This window comes from Melanaphis sacchari, unplaced genomic scaffold (assembly GCF_002803265.2).
Source record: "Melanaphis sacchari strain LSU unplaced genomic scaffold, SCAv2.0 Contig122_pilon_pilon, whole genome shotgun sequence".
Taxonomy (NCBI): domain Eukaryota; kingdom Metazoa; phylum Arthropoda; class Insecta; order Hemiptera; family Aphididae; genus Melanaphis; species Melanaphis sacchari.
In genome coordinates, this window is record NW_020270484.1 from 639,576 (window position 1) to 660,712 (window position 21,137).

A 21,137-nucleotide genomic window follows, 5' to 3' on the forward strand; every position below is an offset into this window, starting at 1 on the left:
TATGCCTATAGTGACACGAACGTGTATATTATAATATAAGTACACAATACATTTTTGTACAGATTTTGGTCACAAAAATATAATATTAATGATAACTGAAGTTATTATTTTAAAACGTTTCCAATGCATTCCATTATTCTTCTGTATCTAGTATATGAATTCAAATACGTCAATATATCGAGTCAAAAGTCAAAACCCAATTTTGCTTGTTAAATTATTACATACGTCGTTTAGATTAATGCATTCGTCATTTGTATCCGCCACATTACCATTATCGTTTCAGTTTGTCGGTTCTTGTATAATATTATAATGTGGTCGATAGTAATTTTTTTTTTTCCCCAATATTTTTTCAGCAGCATTTAATAAAATATTCAACGAATTTCGAAAAACACTTCCGTCAATCGTACTTGCCACTAGAGAATATGGAATAAATTTATGACAGATTTTTTATTTTTTTTTTAGTTATCGTATAGCACATTGACGGATAATCGAACAACAATTGATTAACGATTAAATTTTCCCTGCGCAGCATTTCATTCTCTCTTGTGCTGCATTTGTCTGTTAGCGGTGTGCATGGTCAGTCCTGCAAGTCTTCACGACCAGTGTTATACTTATCCCTATACACGTAACGTACGTATTATATTATACGCAAGCGTGTTATAATAATAACTCAAAACGGGATTTGATGAGCACGACGTACAATATTGATTTCGGTAAAACGTTGTTGGTGTTGACAGATTATGTGGTCTGTGCACCGACCTCTTCATTTTCCAGGCAATCGATTACGATACACGTTTGATTGTTTGCGTTGCGTTTCTGTTCAGCTGATTATCTGGGGAAGAGGGTCTTTTATTATGCGTGTGTCTGGGCATGTGTTAGTTTTGAGTGACCTGTTCTTGTCCAGCCCTATACGTTATATTATAACGACAACTCCAGATTTAGTTTATTTTCTTTAATGCGCCTATATCTCGTTCAGATCACCATGGTTCGTTGAACTATCCTTAACACGGTCTACGACAGGACATTTAAAAAACGAAAATGGTTACATTTCCATGTGATGGAACAATGGAAACGAGTTAATATCGCTTAAAATTATAAACCATTAATGCACAGTCAAAAATAGTACATCATCGCCAATTGGTGCTGTGGCGTATGTGTCATGCATACATGATGGTAGGAAACGTTCATCGGCAGTAATATGATTAATTTTATAGTAGGTCTAAAAGAGAAAGTATTAGTCATCCTATCCGATTCGAGATGGTTTATAAACGCCAAATCGTTTTATGCGTTTACGTTTTGAACAATTACAATAATAATATTATATTATACACACAGATTTTAATTTTTATTATTTACCGGGTCAACGATTGTATTTAATATTCTTAAATCGATAAACTGTAGACAGTTAGGTAAGGTTATCGCTCGTTTTTTGAATTCTTAAATAAGCTAAATAATGCATTTATGAAATTCTATCGAATTGAATGGTTTGGAAATCTCTAAAAAGTGTTAATATACTAATAATTTGCAAATAGGTAGCAAAATGTGTTGATAGCTACCACTTCAGCTCTGTTTAAACAAAATTACAGTGATAAATTGACAGACACGACAAAGTTATTATTAATATTAAATATTCATACTACAATCTACAGTAACCAGATATAATACCCGAAATTTTTCGATTTTTTTTTTTTTTTTTTTTGGGAGGAGGAAGGTTAGGTTAGGATAGTATTAAACATAGTAAATTAAATTTAGATTCAGTAATAAAGTAATTTTTAATACAACAATTATTTGTAAAATATTAATGTTATATTTTGTTATTTTTTTTTAATAACAAGATTTGTTTTTAGTTTCATACTCCAAAGTTGATTATTTTTTAAAGTATTTTGACATGTAAATATCAAATTCGAATGAATTAAATAAAATAAAATAAAATGTACTTAATTTAATTAAATAATTAGTTGCAAGTGTCACAAGTAATTTAAATTTTAAAGTTTTGATAATTCGAATAGTGAATATAACATTTTATGAATAATAATGAGATCCAATAAACAATAAATGATTATAAGTGTGATAATGGTATTTTGTTTATCTAATTTTAGTAAAACACTTAGCGCGTGATTTAGTATAGGTATAGCTTGCGTTGAGTAAATTATGCTTTGCACTATTGTATTATATTATATTTTTTACGTTCAAGTTTCCAATGCTGATTTGTGAATAGTTTAAATAAATGTATATTTTAACACGCAATCGATGGGTGGTTGGGTGAAGCCCCTTTATTCACTCACACATCTCTCCCTCGACTTTGTACATCACTGCATATGTCAGTAATTTCGTCTTTTGATAAATCTCCCAATGTATGGTAACTTATACATCTGTTTTACTGCAAGAAGTTAGACTTAAGTCCTTTTGAATTCGTTGAAATACAAAAATATACAGATAATATCAAGAAAATTTAATGAAAATATTGCAGTTCAATATTTTATTGAGTATGTATATTATGTATATTTTAATAATATTAAATTTTCAGGAGTTCATGGACTTACGGGATATCGCCGCGATATCACGAAATTGTCAATAATAACATTTAGCCTAATTATGTGTACCTACTAAATATTGTGTGATTTTATTTGTTTTTGTTTTTCTATGCCTTTGGGCGTACTCGTTAACGCCGCACACCGGAGCACCTGTGAGGATGACGTTTCAAAGTACGTGCGTACGCGTTAGAAAGGATTTATTTTGTGTAGTATATTCGGACAACAGCAGTTATAAGAATAGAAAATAATAACAGTAACCAAAGTCCAGATTTTAATTGTATATGTTTTTTTTTGTGGTGTTCCAGTGCAATGCATTTTAGGTAAATAATTAGTTTTATTTGTTACAGATACTTAAAATGTGAAATTTTGTTTTACAATTTTTAGCATTTTCAGATCATCTATTACTTTTAGTACATATTAACACAATATACCATCTCTTAGAATAAATTAGGAAATTCAAAATATTAAATCTAGAAGTATTGTGTTCATAATATTTGCTTTGATACTTTTTAGATATCTTTCATATGTGCTAAATGTCAATAGTTTTATTCATAATAGCGATTTAGTATTTATCTATCTACATCCCTTATCGTATATAATGCTTTATATCGACTATATCGGAATTCAAAGAAATAAAAACTAGTTGGTTTGTTGGAGTTATAATATTTTGACCGCATTTATTTTGAATATAGGTATTATTTATTTGTTGTTGTATTATCATTATATTTGCTATGATAAATAAGTGTTAAGAATTCGTAAATGTAAATAATCGTTCTCTTCATAAATGTATGTAAATCAAAAAAAAAAAAAATGTGGGTAATTTTTGAAGGACATTATTGAATTGAAGGGTACTTTTGGTTATTTTTTTTAATGTTTTAGGAAATTTAAATTTGGATATTATTAATAACAATGTTTATGCATTTCGAAAGGCGCCTGGTATCTCATGTACGTCACTACTGTGGCTCAACCACAGCTACTATCACCGAGTACCATATGGGGTTTGCATCACTCTGCAATGCACGATATCATACGACGGTGATAATAGTAATAATGAATATTTGAGTGTACATGCAAAATATCATTATACATATGAAAATATTGTATTATATTGCATAGACGGTGAGTACCTAACTAAAAACGCACACATCTTAATACAATATTATTAAAATGCCCGTCCGTTTACAAAATAGTTGCATAACACACAACGCAGTATAAATTATAGTAATCATAATATATTGCGTAAACATCGCAGACTGTTTTTTGGGGGTAGATATAGGTTACTGGTTAGTAAGTACTAGGTTCCAAAGTGGTGTGATCGATCAACTGTATAATAATAACGATATTTTTAAGAATCACGAGATCATCTTGAAATGATCGTAATGCGGTAATTATTCGGATACGCAACAGTATATAGTCATACTCGTTAGGTATAGGTATATAAATATTATGTATTATAAGTTATAACTATCGTCTGCTACCGCCTTTATAATAGTAGGTAGTAGCATAGCACCATCACAGTATAGTAACAACTAACAGCACATGATGATAATATTATAGTTGTATTATACAGTCGGTAGCCGTGTATTATAAAAACAAATATGAAATAATAATAGCATAATGTACACAGTCGTAATAAGCAGTTTTTTTTCCAATCTTATTATTATGATGCTTTGCGTCTAGAAATCGTGATACGAATCCGATGTCCTGTATATTATCGTTTTACGACGATGTGTGTTTTGTTTTTTTTCTGCAATCCCGCCCACTCATACACGTATACCTATAACACCAATTGGTCTTCCTGCACCAGAAAACCATTTGAAAAACATAAAATTGCCACTACATATTAGAATATATAGTAAGACTCGCGCCTATAATAATCATATGATATATTATGCAACATATAATATAATATTATTATATATTATTATTTGCATATCGACTGTGCATCGTTCGCATACGTTTTAGTTTCACGCTTTTCCTATATAATCATAATCACACTTCCGAGAGACATCAGGTCGTGTGTAATTTTTAATAAAATCGGTCCGTTACAAAATTTCCCACGGATGAAAATAATATTCATCTTATCGCTATTATAATATGTATACAGTTGACCGTAGGTATACTATGATAATAGTATAGGCCGATTTACAACGAATAATCTGATTTTTTTTTGGGGGGGGGGGGGTATTCAAACAACACACGTACATAATAATACTGTGATTTAACATTATCACACCATTTATGGACGCTATGTAAATATTATAAACATTAAACGTAATGTACATTTTTTCTCTAGCCGGTTTTTATAATTTGAGCCTTTTCGATAACGAATATTAAATACTACACAATGGTTTAAACTCCATTTGAATGGTAGTTTTTAAATTTTTACACACAAGTTTTGTATGTATTGGTAGGTAATTATCTCTCTTGAATTGATGCGTAGAAAAATAAACGTTTTTAGATCATTAGTATGTACGATAACGTATATTAAATAACATTATTGAAATACAGTCTTGCAATAAGCGATTGTGAAATAAACAAATAATATAGTAACTTAAACTGTAATAAATTTAACACATACATATTATTACATAATATCATAGAACATTATCATTAACTATATGCAAACATAATTATTATAAAAATTAAAAATTACTATTTATAAGTAATTATATGATTATCAGGATTTGAGTTATTATAGTTTAAACACTTTAAACATTAAGAATTTATTGTTTTTATTTATTCGTTATATTGTTATGATTTTATGTTATCAATTGGCAATTTTACTGTAATGGATATTTTGTCCATATCAGGTGATTCTTTTAATATAATATAAATTTTTTACACAGTTATTTCATTAACTATTAATCTAATTTTTGAAAACTAAATAAATATTTTCTAATGGTTATATTTTTTTTCTTATTTTGAATGACAGCATTATTATATTATACATTTTGGATTTCATACTTCGACAAAGAATATTTTTCTGAGAATAGGCGTGAAGGCAAGTAGGTACTCTGGAAAATGTTGATCCATAATTCTGCTTACTAAAACTTTAAACAATTATAAGATATATAATTAAATGTTCGTTTTAAACAAGAATTTAATACATTGAAATTCTCAGAAAATATTCTGTTTCGAGATATGCAGTTTAAAATATACTCTAAGATCATGAAAATATATAACGATAAAAAATCATGAAAAATAAATAATTAAAAAATATAATGTTTAGAATTTACTTCATAATTTATTCAAATTACCTATGTAAAACAAAAAAATATTTATAAAAAAATTTAAGCTTTATGAAAAAATATATAAATGTAGTATTTACTTTTATAAAAATATCACTTTATTGTATTTAATATTAGTTAATATTGTTGGTATACAAGTGATGTCATACATTGATTTTATTGATTTAATTCGTCTGTCAAAATATAGCATTGGAATTAATAATTATTCGACCACATAATAATTATTCTAAAAATGGTTTAAGTATTATACTATGTACTAATTTTATTAAAATTTTTCTTATTAAGTGTCGGTACAATATTAACTGTCCTATGAGACGATTCTTAAGTAATGAGATACTGTTTTTTCACTGTATCAAAGTAGTTTTTGTCAATTAAAAAAAAATATGTAATTTTTATTTTCCATCAAAAATTTTTTTTGAAATAACTTAATTTCAATTATTTTCCTTCGAATATTAAAATTTTAAACTAAATCATATTATTATAATTATACTGATTATTTATAAGTTATAACATTAAATAAATCTAATATTTTGGTATAGCAATTTTTATTTGTGCAACTTAAGGACATTTCACCCATTTTGATACAGTCCAAATTTAAAATAGTTTAATAGAAGTAATGATTTTCCTTTTTGACAAAAACATTTTTGAAAGAAAAATTTTTAAAATTTATAAATAAACAACTAATACAACTACATTTTGACATAAACTAATACAACGCTGACAGTTGCAATTAGGACAATAATTTAATCAATTTAATTAATTTTACAACGACCGCAATATTATTCATTTATTGCGATCACAATATATCTAAGTACACAATGAATTTATTAAGTGATGATTAAGTGTTATTAAGTTTGTTTCACAAACAATTTTTTTGATTTTTTTTTTCAAATAAAATAAATAATGGTAAATCATTCAGAATCTTGTTGTTAGAGGAAAATAGCTACAGTTACATTTTTATGCTATCCAATAATAAATTATTTGTACTTAATACCTATATGAATATGAATACGATTTGAGTTTGTACGGTGACAAACAGGATGTGCGTATTAAATAGGGTTCTACATGTCCATTATTCCAAGAACTGTCTATTGTTATAATTCATAAATGATGTTATTATCATCTTTTAAACACCGCTCGCGTTATTTTTATATTAGTATTTAAGTATTTTATAAATTTATTTTATACAACATTATATTTTGTAAATATCAATTAGACATACAGATATATTTTAATGTGTTATAGGTATTTATATTGTGTTTTGTTATATTATTTTGGGAATCGTACTTCTTTCGTTTTTGATGGAAAAGGGCTATGGCGGAAACGGGTAACTCCCATTATTTTTTGGCTAATGGATTCTGTATCTCTAAGGGTATTTTATTGATGTTTAACGATTACACCAATCGTTATAAAACTTAAATAAACTATGGATTATTCAAAAATGTATAGGTTTTATTTGGTACAATTATCAGACTCAACAATTCTATAGAGGCTGTAAATAATGTTCTTAAATCTTAATGCTTTGCCGTTGTGCCTGTTTCCGCCAATGATTGGCTTTTAAACGTATAATAATAGTAATAACCGGTGACAAAATTGGTACTTGTAATATGTTTTTTTTTGTAGGTATATAATAATATACACATTTTTAAATTGTATAAAATCCATTATTTGGTTATGAACCATTAAATACGTATTAAATCAATATGAATAATTAAATACACATTACTTCGATTTAATAAGCCATTAAATACATATTAAATTCATAACAGATCGAAATCGCACAGACACTATGTTGATGTCTAATACCATGTATTATGATTATTTTGGGTCAAGATTAAAGCAGTGAAGCGAACATGTCAATCAAACATAATATATATTTATTTTATGTATAGAATTATAATATACACACCCATATTATAAGGATGTATAAAATATAGTATAAAATATATTAGTTTGTTATATGCATTTAAAATACAACAATATAATTTGATTTTATAATGGCAGAGTCCTATTAGAATTATATAGGGTGCCAATAAAATTTGAATCTATACATATGTATAAAGAAAATCAAACTCCATACGTATTGTTTGAATCGTTATTACTGAGTTCAAAAGATATACTATATATTATATTGAATACAATACATTCACGGCAAAGGAGGAGGCACCTACACATTGCACTTCATACAATTACTTATATTATGTACCATATTATTATGCACCTGTAACGGGAGCAGTGCAACAAAAAAGAAAAAAAGAAAAAGTAGTATTATATTCTTATACTTATATTACTTCGATTTTCAATAATAATAGCGTTATTATCATAATAACATAACAATATGTGTGTAGACTGCTAGTATATTTATTATTACATGGACGAGATCGATGAGGAAGTCCTTGAAGGGCGGTTCCATTAATTTTGCGATTTTGCGTATGATGTCCTGGCTGTGAATTAGCCTAGGTGCATGTTGATCGACCAACCGTCGGTGTAGCGCATTAAACATAAACTGATAACGTACACCGTCCGTTATCAATAGCGCTATGCAGCGCAGCGGGCATTATGCAATAGTGCGCGTTTGTCCTTGATTTTGTTGTTTTTTTTTTATTATTATTATTTAATACTCGCGGGCTATGACATCGATTTCAACGCAAAGATAACAAAGGCGCATAACGAGTTTTTTCTCCTCTCCAGTGCGCGTACATAATGTAAACACGTCAACTTACTACAGGTCACGTTATTGGAATACAACTCTTTGTACATTTTAATGAGACCGTTAAAACGGGGACACTTAGCGAGCATCGTAAAAATCGACTAGTTCGACAAATCCTTTATATATATATATATTATATACATAATATCTATAATATACCTTACGCATGATTTATAACTTGGAATATATGTACGTATTGCCTACCGTTTAAATTGTGTTATAGAACTACTAAGTTCAAAGACCTATCTGCATTGCATACAAACACACCAATATGCATTTATGTTATAAATTATAATATATTTGAAAAAAATAAAATGAGAAAATGGGTGAATTTTGAATTTTATTTATAAGTTAATCATATCTTCTTTCTTTACACATACAATGATTGTGTATTTGTGTGTTTGTTAGTACTTGCTATAACCTTTATGGGACCTCCACCTCAAATATCCAATTAGTACCAAATTTTGCACACAATATATTTCTTGAGATTCTAGGAATATTTATATAGTTTTATTTTTAAATACATACATAGATCAAATATTATATAGCAGCTATAGAGTGCTTACACAGGATTTTTGTTTTGGATCATAAAAATGGAATATTTTATATCTTTCTTTCTTCATATGACTATATACATATACATAAACGTATACCATAATTTCATAGAATTAAAAACCTCTCCGCTGATTTTGATGAAGTTTTCATAGATTGTTTAAGAAATATTAGAAAAGTTTAGATAGTAGTTTGAATCATGTTTTTAAATTTAACAAGATTTGCTGTATCTAATCCTCCCCATATGTGGTGACCTATTTTTGTCGTTCACAAAGCAAAGCACATCAATGTCGAATTACCCGTGAACTGGGGAACAATAAAACCGAGATACACTTGTATAGAGGTATAGAGCCGTATTTTATACTTGATATATGAACATAAAATAATATTCTAAGAATTAAATACTATACAACGGCAATACAACTACGCAGGGTGCCATTTTATCTAACATTTGAAAGAAAAATTCCTTAGTTAGTAAATGTCTATGGTTGTGAAGGGATCGTTTATGTATACTGTATTATATTAATAAAACAATTATAGGGTGTGGATACGATTGTCATTGGTCAATACCTTTATTTGAAGTCGGTGACTGCATTGATCAATGATCACTTATAATATATTTTATCTGTACACACCTACGTTGGCATGTTGGTATTGGTATAATAGAACGTCATTTATAGTGTGAAATAATATAATATTAAAACTATCAAACATCTAACTTAAGGTATATTGAATCGTTTTTTGTATGTATATAGCTGATTTTGCAGTAATGTTAAACATGTTTTTTTTTTTATGTTCTTTCATACTATTTAGACATTATTGTAATTAGTCTGGTTTACTTAAAAATACGCTTTGTAATAAAAAGTTAAAAGTTAGATTGATATTTTAGAAAATAATGTAAAAACGTTCTTAAACTAAATGGAGAAAATATTCAATACTCTGAGCCCTGAGATTTACTTAAGATATTAGTTAGGGTGACCATACAAATAAAATAAAAATACGAGATATTTTAGTTATGTAACTACATAATATTATAATCATACAAAAAACAAATTAAATGTGTGATGTCGTACAATAATTTTGAAAAACAAATAAAATATCAATATGTAGGTACACAAAAATACAAAACAATTTATTAATTTTGACGATGATGATTAATAAATATTTTCTTCTGCTTTATTTGTACACTTTTGTACTGAAGTTATTGTATCGAATAATTTATATTCTCTTTTAATAAAATACTTTAAAACTTATTACGAGAAGTATAATTAGTTTTAAAAGTGTGCAATACATTGATCGAAATGAGTGATTGTGTACCATAATATGAAATTTGAATATACCTCTTGTGCCTTGGTACGTTTACTCTCATCAGTGGACCCGTTCGAATCATTTTTTAAGAAAAAATAAGTTACCTTGTCATGTTTTGATGCAGCTAATAATGTCAATAAATGTTTTTTCACTTTTTTAGTATGTTGTTTTATATCTGAAAGTCCACCATGTTCTATTGAAAATACCGATTTACATATTGTACAAAATATTTTTCCAACTTTATCAGCATATTTAAAAAAAGGAAATTTTGATTTTAAATTTGAAGTGAAAACCGACCTTCTTTTGAGCATTTTAGTAACAAATTATTATAAAGTCGTATAATTAATTTAAAATTGCACCACTGCGTTACTACGACTACGCCACTATGACTACAGTGATTACACTGAATGTCTGTCGTGTATTTGACACTCATGCACAATATTAATAAAAAATAATAATTATAATTTTATGAATACATTAAATTGTAAATATTATAAAATATAAATAGGTTTAATAGTCCATAATACGCATACATTTAACAACAAACTGGTTGTGGCGGGTAGAAATGTAGGTACTTGTTTAGGTGATAACGTCGAAAAACACTGAATTAATAGTAATGTAAATTATAATATGTACGTTTTACATTGTCGTATTATTAGTTTTATATTTTTTACCTGTGCAACTCTAGTCAAAACAAGAATCCAAAAATAACACTAAGAATAAATATAGATTCAAATATTTTATTGAATATAGTCATACAAATATATTATCGTCAAAAAAAAAAAAAAAACGAATGTTTTATAAAATAAATTTAAAAAAGTTGTAAATTAACAGTAAAGGGTTAACGGGATTGATGCGGCACAGACTTGAAAGAACGGGACAAAATACATCCCGTATAACTTTTGTCGGAGCTATGGGACACAAAGTTGAAATATGGGACGTATTGTGTCATTTCTTTATAGGTTTATATATTTATATAATAAATTACCTACGTCGTTAGTGTATCTATGATAAGCATGCGCGATAACAACAATAGGTGTCGATTAGAGGATGCTTGGAGGGGAACTGGGAGCTTAGCCCTCAAAATCAAAATCTCCCCATAATTATTGAACATTTTTCAAAGTATTAAATAGGTACCTATCTTGCAACAATATAAAGAAAGATTTAGCCCCTCCTAAAATTCCATCAAATATCCGCATATGTTAATAACATTTAAAGTTGTAGCACTCTAGTTATAAAAAATAATTATTTACAGAAACTCGTATAGTTGAAACTATATTTTGTAAAATGTGTAAGTATGTGAACTTTCTTTTAAACATTGTTCAGATAAATGTATAATTCCTCCAGTTAACTATAGAAATGACATTATGCAAATTCAAACGTATTTAAAAAAAGTAAAATATTCTGATTTTAATTTCTAAAAAGTAGATTTAGTCAGTTTATGGTTAGGTAAATTAATTTAGTAATAACATTTTTTCAAATTTTTCTGATAATTATTAATTGTATTTTACCTGTGCAATTATCTTCTAACTAGGTACATAGTCATACTAAGTATATTATTTAATAATATTAATTTACTATAAATTATTTTATTATAATATTATAAATATTAATTAAATAAATCAATTTTCTCTAATTTATCCATTAGCCCGGCTAGCTCAGTCGGTAGAGCACGAGACTCTTAATCTCGGGGTCGTGGGTTCGAGCCCCACGTTGGGCGGATTAATTTTTGCATATTTTTTTTCAATTTAGTTTTATTCGTTTTCAGATTAATCTACTTTACTCAACTTAGTTTTAGCTACTATTTAACATGTATTTTATAATCTCTCAACTTCTATTATAAATAAATAGTAAACACAAAGAGTATGTTTTTATTAATTTAAGTCATCGGAACAGACCAAAATATTATGTTGAATACAATAAGTAATATACGCAAGTACACATTATACGTAGGTAATACCTACTACAGATATACGCGCATACGTTACTATTTTAACTAAGATGATGGACTCGAAAAATGAAAAGAAACGACGAGAATAATTTATTTCGCAAGACATCAAATGATATTGTGATAAGAGTGAAGTATAATTAAACACATGTGCACGGTTTTTAGTTAAATAAGTTAAATATTGAATTTATTTTACATGCCAGTATTCGTAGTAATGAGTAAATATTATATTTGATAATAAATGGCATTTATCACTGTAGTAATATTGAATACCTAATGTTTAATAATATATATTACCATAATTTTATAACATTTCTTGCAAAAAAACATATCGTTAAGTAAAGATTAATTTTATTTTTTTCATTTCCTTCAAGAAATTTCATTCCATTGCAGTACGATTTGAAAAAAAATATGTAAGATTAATAATATAACAATATTATATTACATTGATCATACGCAGTATGATGAATCGTTATACGCGCAACGTGCAATTTTATTGTTATTTCAAACGTTACAGCGAAAAAAATAAAGTCCGCCGATGACAGTTAACCATTAATACGTATTTATGGCATAAATGTTTTAAATATGAGTAGGTAAGTATTCGCGTGCATACTACAGTAACACACACTTTAATAGCCTATAATATTTCAAAGAGAAGTGAAATTTGTTTTTGTATAAAAACGCAATATTTTAAAATCAAAAGAATCGTATAAGCGCGCAAGGGACATGAGTTGCATGACGCTTTTAATTGATCGCTCTGTATGATTACGCGGCCACGCGAGTGTATAATAAATGTCATCAAAACGGGTCGTTGAACTATTACTGTTAATAGTATAACATAGTACATTAAGCTTACTGAACAAGAGTAATAATCCTTTTATTTACTCATTTAACTTGGGTACCGCGAATATATGCAATATGGGTTCGAGTCATGACCGCGGCCGTACACGTCAAAACTGCGCGATTGAATGGATTACATACCATATATTATATAATATATTATAAGAACGTGCGGTATAAAATTGGATTTTGAAAAAATAATTTAGAATGGCGTTTGAGGATTTTGCTTCTTTCTGCAACATATACGTTAGGTACCCTAGACATATCAATATATGTACAATATCTTTAGTATATTTTATATTGGTATACTGTTGTGATGTACCTAAATTTATACTCGTATTATATTGCGGTCATCCGAGGAAATTCTTAAATCTCGGTAACATTTTGAATTTTTCACTCTTCTGACATTCACATTATTGTTGTATCCATTCAAACGTATCTATACCTAATAAATAAAAACATTTTCATCTATCAGCAAACACGAACGTACAGTTATAATTTGTACCTATTGTTTGCCACCATATAACGACACGCGTGTAGCTTATATACTCCAAATTTTCAGCAGCCCTCATCGTCCTGTTTTATCGATTGCAGTAGACTGCAGTTTGTGTCCCACATTCGGATCAACATTGCAGTTATATTTATGTGTGTGTGTGAGTGTGTATACTGCGCGGTAAAGGTCAAGGCGGTCGAGGTTGTCCACGAGACCTTCGCTGGGGTTGTGACGTGCGCGTGAACACCGACCTTGGGGTGGTGCGCTCTTTGTCTTGTTCAGTAAATTATAATATTATACCGGGTGATTCGGCGGGTTTGCTCAGTGCTCATCATTCCGTTTTTCTTTAAAAAATTTTATATACTTAAGTTATTTATCAAATTTGTCCCGTAGCTATACGAGAGCCTTTTTTAATAATTGTTTAAATAAGAACCGCTTTTATTAATGCAGCCGTAAATTGTTACTTGTTATGAAGATTAGTTTTTTTTAAACATCGTTGTGTGTAAGTCGAAATTTGTACGAGTGTGTTTCTGAATTATTACACTTAATGCAATAGTTCCAATTATTTTAATTTAAATGCGTTTAAATAATTTAAGAAAGCCAAGTATTTGAAACCATTTAACTATTTATTAATAATACAAAATTTTAATAAATACATTATTACTCATTGGATTACACATTAATTGCTTGTGCTATATTTTATGATTGTTTATCAAATTGTAGAGCGAGGAAATAAAAAACAAATAAAAGTTTGATTGAAGTAGAATACTATAATGAAGAATAACACAAACAAACATGATTAAGTGGTTTTTATAAATAATATAATATGTGAATCAAGTGGATAAATGGTGGGTGAGTATGATTAGTGAATCACCCTGTATATATAATGTATATTTTGATGATCGTATAATATTATGCGCACTATTTACGTCGTACATACAAATTTAAGTGACCGGATAGTGCGCAGCAACCCAAGTGAGTGAGGGACGACTGCGGGGGATCTAAGGAGAGAATAAGAGAGAAAGAGAAACACAGTCGTTAACTTTATCGCCTGCATGCATAATATGATAATAATACATGTAATTTTAATGCCTGCTGCAGTACAATATACCGTATAGGTGCATTATCCAGCAATATATTGGGCAACACGATACGACGAATACGTTGTGTTTGTCGTGATGCAAGTGTCCAGGGGAGTCCTTGACGGAAGACACAAGACTACTGTAGATCGCAATTTATTTTTTTTATATTTCTACGCATACGTTTCGTTATTACCATATTGTGCTATTAGTGCAGCAGTTTAGATTAGATGCAGCTGCACATTTAACCTCGGGAGCCCGCTGCAAGAGCCTAGCGAGTAGGATTGTAATAATTGCAGTGAGCGCGATTATTGTGCGCGTGTAAAAAGGATAATAATATATAATATAGGTAGGTTACCGCGTTGCAGTGTGCAGTTTTTCAAGGTCGGTACTAACACGTGACCGATCTTAATTTATTTATGCGACGACCTGACAACGGGCCTGGAGGGCAAATATAATAATAACATTATTATTAATATTAAGTAGGTACCTTTATTCTTATCTGCTTCTGTACCTATAATAATTTAATGATATACCTTATGTAGTTATGTATACCCCTTACTGTAGTCGATTAATTTTTTTTTTTTTTTTGTTTACTTTTACTGCGCGTTCGTCGTGATGCATTCGTAAAGGTGATAATATAATATTATTTGTTATAATGGTACCTATTGAATTATCATTTTTAGAGTGTATATTATACATTTATATTGTAAACGAGTGGAGAATAATTGCGCAGTTATTGATATGCTGCAGTTGTTAAGTCGTTTGCCAAACTTTAATATATTGTGCACTCCAATACCAATATTATACATACGTCATCTGCATAATTTTATTATGGAAATTCTGCTAAGAAACAATCATATTAATGGTATTTTTGTATATTCGTTTGACTTTTAATGTTTTTCATACATATTAAATCTCACAGTGATACGATCTATATAATATTGTAATATCTATGGACTGTAGTTTATGCGAGATAATAATTATACCGAAATCATTTTGTGTATGAAAATAAAATGATAATAGCTCATTTTGAGTTAAAAATGTCAATAGTGTTATGATTAGGGTTAAGATTTATATGCAATACGAATAATATTGTAAACAAATATACAAAGAAACTTATACCAATGATTATTAAATCTATAGTGAAGTCTCTTCTAGTTTGAAAATAAATTAAACGAGAAATCCTTTGTTACTTTTAAGTGTGTCAAATCATTTTCGCCAGGTTGGTCGTCAAATATATCCATAGTATTTTTAATAGATTTAAATAGTTTTCGTTAAAGGTGGGTATATATATATATATATATATATATATATATATATATACTGTGTAGTATTGAAATATCATCAGCATGTATGACGTGGCATTTTGTATTTATATTATTTTCTATTAAATTTATATCACAAGGCACATAATAACGTATATAAATCATCATTAAATTATATCCTTAATAATTATGACGTACATTATATTATAATTATGACGATACAAATGTATAATACATATTAAGTAAAAATTGTAATATTAATTTTCGATTTTGTGAAAATATAGTGTACCTATCAAACACATCAATAATATAGTCGCACTAATATCTACGGTATTATCCGTTTTTTTAGAAAATCAATCGAATACGTCGATTTGGATTTGTTTTGGAAAATTCGCATAAGTATGCTTAAGCGTAGTCCGTTCAGTAATAATGTTTTAGGGATTTGAATGATTTAGGCTAATAAGCTAGATTAGTTGAGTCTTGTTGAACGCGCAAATTTTTTTTTGGGCGGCAAAATATGTCCGCGACATAATTCGTACCCATATGCCTATATAATATTATATTACTATACCTATTATACTCGGAACGTTTATATATATACACTTATTCCGGTTTTATCTTCGACATTTTAGAAAGTACACGAATGCGGTTTTTTTGTTTATTAATTTTTTTTCGTATAGGGCGACGGACTCGCGCGTCGTGTCGTTAAATTGTATACGTTTTATTTTTTTATTTTTTGTTCCCGTTAAATATTATATTATGCCCACGCACATATCATCACTACATCGGCAGTCGTATCAACCGTTTCACTTATTTTCGCGGCTACGATATAATAATATATATATAATATAATTTATTGTGGCGCGAAGTTTCGACGCGTAGAATGTAGATACCTTTTATCTTCGAATCATCGATGAGAATGTAATATTGCTATACACAATAATTCACCAAACATGCTCAGTTCCACTTTTCGTTTAATAATGTTTTTATTCAAATTCTGATTTTTGAAATTTTAGAAGAATAAGGCGGTGAATCACTCTATGCATTAAAGACTTTTATAAATGGTGACTTTTTCCTTCATAATTTGTCAATAACAGCTCACGCAAGTATATTACTAAGCACCTATTTATATTTTATTTACTCTCGTAAATATATTATCTATTAATAAAAGTGTCAATATCTTGAGTACCATTGCACGTAAATTAAAATATAATTTTTAGAAATGTGTTCTTTTGTAAGAGCGCCAGAGATTAGGTTAGATAAACATTTTCTAACAATAAATTAATTTAAAAGTTTATAAAATATTTAATAATGTAAGTTAATATTTTTTCAAATTTTAATTAATATCTATTTATAGTAAATAATTATAAAAAAGAACGACAAGGTACCTTGACACCTTGTAAAATGTTTATTTTAAGAAGATAATTTTTATAATAATAATAAAAACTTGGATATTTATAGTTATTATTTACATTGTAAAATATTAAGGTGGTTCGATTCTGGTTGTGTTTTCTACTAATAAAATAGACCTTCACTATTTTAATAATTGGATAACTTTTTTGAAAAAATATTTAAATTCGAATAAATTTTACTTGTAAACGACTTTTCTGCTTTTTTTAAATTTAACTTTTAAATTCTTCAAAATAAGAAAAAAGTGATATTGTTATTATAATTATTTTATTAAATTTATTTACTTGTTGTTTTTATATCGTATAGCTGATTCAAGCAAAGCTAGATGGTACCGAATTGATAGTTTTCATTTATTTACAATGAACTATATGCACACATTATTTGGTTACGTAAATATCTATATCTAATAAGTACAACACTATGCAGTGGCTGCTCCAATTCCAAAAAAAATCTATATGTGTAGTATAGACAGATGGCAAGCACTGCAATTAATAATAATATATTATGTATAGTCCATTTAGCGCATGTTTTTACTCGTTCCACTGTATTCTATAATATCTGGTTACAGTATTAAGTATTTACTATTATAGTATATCGGCAGTTTCAGCCAAGGGAGAAGATTCCTTTCCATGGGAGGGAATATAGTGATGATGAAATAACGAGAATTTTGTTGGTAAATTAATTGTGCTATTTTACTATCAGTAATTCATTATTAAGTTAATTTGTATTATATTTTATAAATTACAAAAAAAGAAATAAGTCATTAGTTGTATAATATATAGTTATTTTGTAATTTAAAAATAAAAAAAAAAATGTCTTCTAAACTTTGATTTAAGAATAAAAAAGGTTAGGAACCACTGCTCTATACTATATGTTCATAATTTTAATCGTATATTTGCGTTTTCACGATCAATGCAGCCGGGTTAGGTCTTCGAAACATTACCCGCGTACAATATATACCACTTGCTCATATACTAGCCAGTAAAATAAATAAAATATACTTTGAATAATAATTAACAAATTGTCATGCCGGGTGACTATCATCGACGGTCGTATAATACAGTCATATAATATATCACGATGGTCACTCGCGGTTGTGCAATGTTTAGCGTATCAACAACATGCGTACCATATTATTTTAAATATAAATGGTTTAATATAATATCGATCGTATACTGCTGTGTATACTGTACATATTATAATTTAATATATTCATAAACCGTAAAACATCATGGTATAAATATATATATATTTTTATTTGGGTTAAATATTCTACGCATACAATTTTTGTGTATAAGAAGTCTGAGTGAAGTTAGTTGATACAATTTAATCCGGTGCCTTTAGTAGAGAAAAGGATTTTTGACGACATTCCTGGGGTGTGGATGTAGACTGTTAAGTTAGACGGGGAGAAGGCGCGACACCATTTCCATTTTACTCGTTATATTCTTTTAGGCGAATTGCCAAGTATTAAATTGTAAGTATAATCAGTCATGATGTAATTTTATAAAGTTGAAGGTGAAATAAATAAATCGGTTTTGTTAGATTGTTTGCTAGAAAATTTTGGTGTTCGTGGAGAGTGGATTGTGATCACGATAATGTGGGTAGGACTTAACAGAAATTTATAGTAAATACACAGTAAGTATGCCAACTGTAAATTCATTTTTAGATTTTTTTTCAGTGTTTGATTTGAAACGGAATATTTTTTTTTGTGGAGCCTCAAATTCGGGAGCTATACATCTAAATTGGTCTTAGTATTTTAGAGGGGTTATATCTCAGTATACCCGAGTGAAAGTCTTGATTTTGAGTTTAGGTATCTATTTCATGGTATATCCTTGACCGTGAAGCGACGATAACAATATATAAAGTAAGAAGACTACTGAGGAAACTGTCTGTATAGCAGGCATTTAACATGATTATTAAAATTTTAGCATCGCAATAACTGATTAATCAGAATAATATTATCGTATTAACTACGTCTTACGCACGCTTCAAATGGGCTGTAGCTACGTCACTAAATTATCCATACAAAATTATATAAAAGTTAAGGGTATTTGCCAGTAGCTCAATTTAAAATTGCTTTTAATAAATCTCACATTGTGTGTATTGTATATCCGAGTTACAAGCGTGTACACGACATGGCACACACTATGTATATCTGAATCATTGAGTTAAACCGATTCTGCAGTGTGAATCATTAGATTTTGTAAGCACATAAAATGTTACGATTTAAAAACGAGTTTTAATTCGTTAATAATTGAAATGTACAGTCCTTTTCATACATCTAACACAGCAAATTTATGTATACTCTATATTTTTATACTGAAGTTTATTTATAGTTAATATGAGAGCGAACATACTTATCTATAATAGAACTTGCAGATAAGAATTTAAGTTGTATCGAACAGGGAGTTATTTTCGTATTTTAATTTTTGAATACAGTGAGATAGTTTTTATTTTCCTTCAGGTCAGACTATTATCGAGAGTAATGAACACCGGAGTGTCGACTAGAGATATCGACGTGAGGTTACGACTGCAGTTATATTTTAGAAAAAAATATCTCATTTCGGACTACGTGGAATAAATTTAAAAAAATTCGGTTGAAAATATCGCGTGAAACGGATTAGGTACACTCAAGAGGACGATATCATCAAAATAATGTACGCATAATGTATACGTATTATACTATGGACATAGTAAGACTCGTGCATATTATATACGTGATCTCGTGTACTTAGAGTTCTAGGAATCGACGTGCCTAGCACCCTCGGCCAGCGAGTTCCCTTTCCTCCAACGATTTGCGTGTGCTTAGACTTAATCTCGCGCTCGGTAGATGGGCAGACTATACAAGCTGACGGTAAGACGGTACCTATATATTATATATATATATATATATATACACATAATAACATATACCTGTACAATACAGACGCATTTGTGTGCGTGAGTAAGTATATATCGCGCGTGTAGGAGTGGCACTGCGCTTTCTCCCGGGCCGTCTCACATACGGGTTTTATTCGATTTTTTTTTTCGTCCGCGCTGCCGCCGACAGTATCGCAGTCGTATACACGCGTGCGGCACCATTTATATCGTACCGCGGTTGGACGGTCGGTCGGTCGGTCGGTCCGTGTATCGCGGCGCTCGCGCCGGAACACGTTTTCCAACAACGCTGCGTTGACCTTTTGGCCGGCATTAAACGGGCGATCGTCGTCCAGTCGGGTCGAAATGATCACGATTACCGACTGACTGGGCCGAAAAAATCAGCCGTGTGCCCCAAAACCGAGAGAAAAGAATAAAAAAAAAAAAACACACACACACGCGTCTCTTGGTGACGTCGCGCCGCCGTGTCAAAAGACTCGTAAGAAGCGAGGATAATATAATATGTATAATAATATAATAATGCATCGTTATTGACGAGATATTATGAACACAATATTATGTTTATTTATCATAAAAACAACATGGCAAAACACCAAACTATAAAAACTATGTTTATATCGATATGACGATCAATATGTACCTTAAATGTATCGAATACGACGTATCGTCGTGTGTTCGAAAAATTTGTGTTCTGATAGTATGGATTGGGTATGCTTCCATCGCATTTATTTGCTATGAGAATTTATGTTCGAAATTAATTATTGTACAGATGATAACAGGCGTTAATAGACAGTATAGGTAAATTTAATTGATTTCAAAACAACCCGGAGCTTATATGACGTATTATTGAAATCATAGAAAATTTAA

The 21,137-nt window shown here is 29.0% G+C and overlaps 1 non-coding gene across 1 annotated transcript; it reads left to right on the top strand.

Moving 5' to 3' along the window:
* The first annotated feature begins 12,002 nt into the window (after window positions 1-12,002).
* Window positions 12,003-12,075, top strand: Trnak-cuu. The gene has a single exon. It is a non-coding gene; the product is annotated as a tRNA-Lys (tRNA).
* The last annotated feature ends 9,062 nt before the right edge of the window (window positions 12,076-21,137 follow it).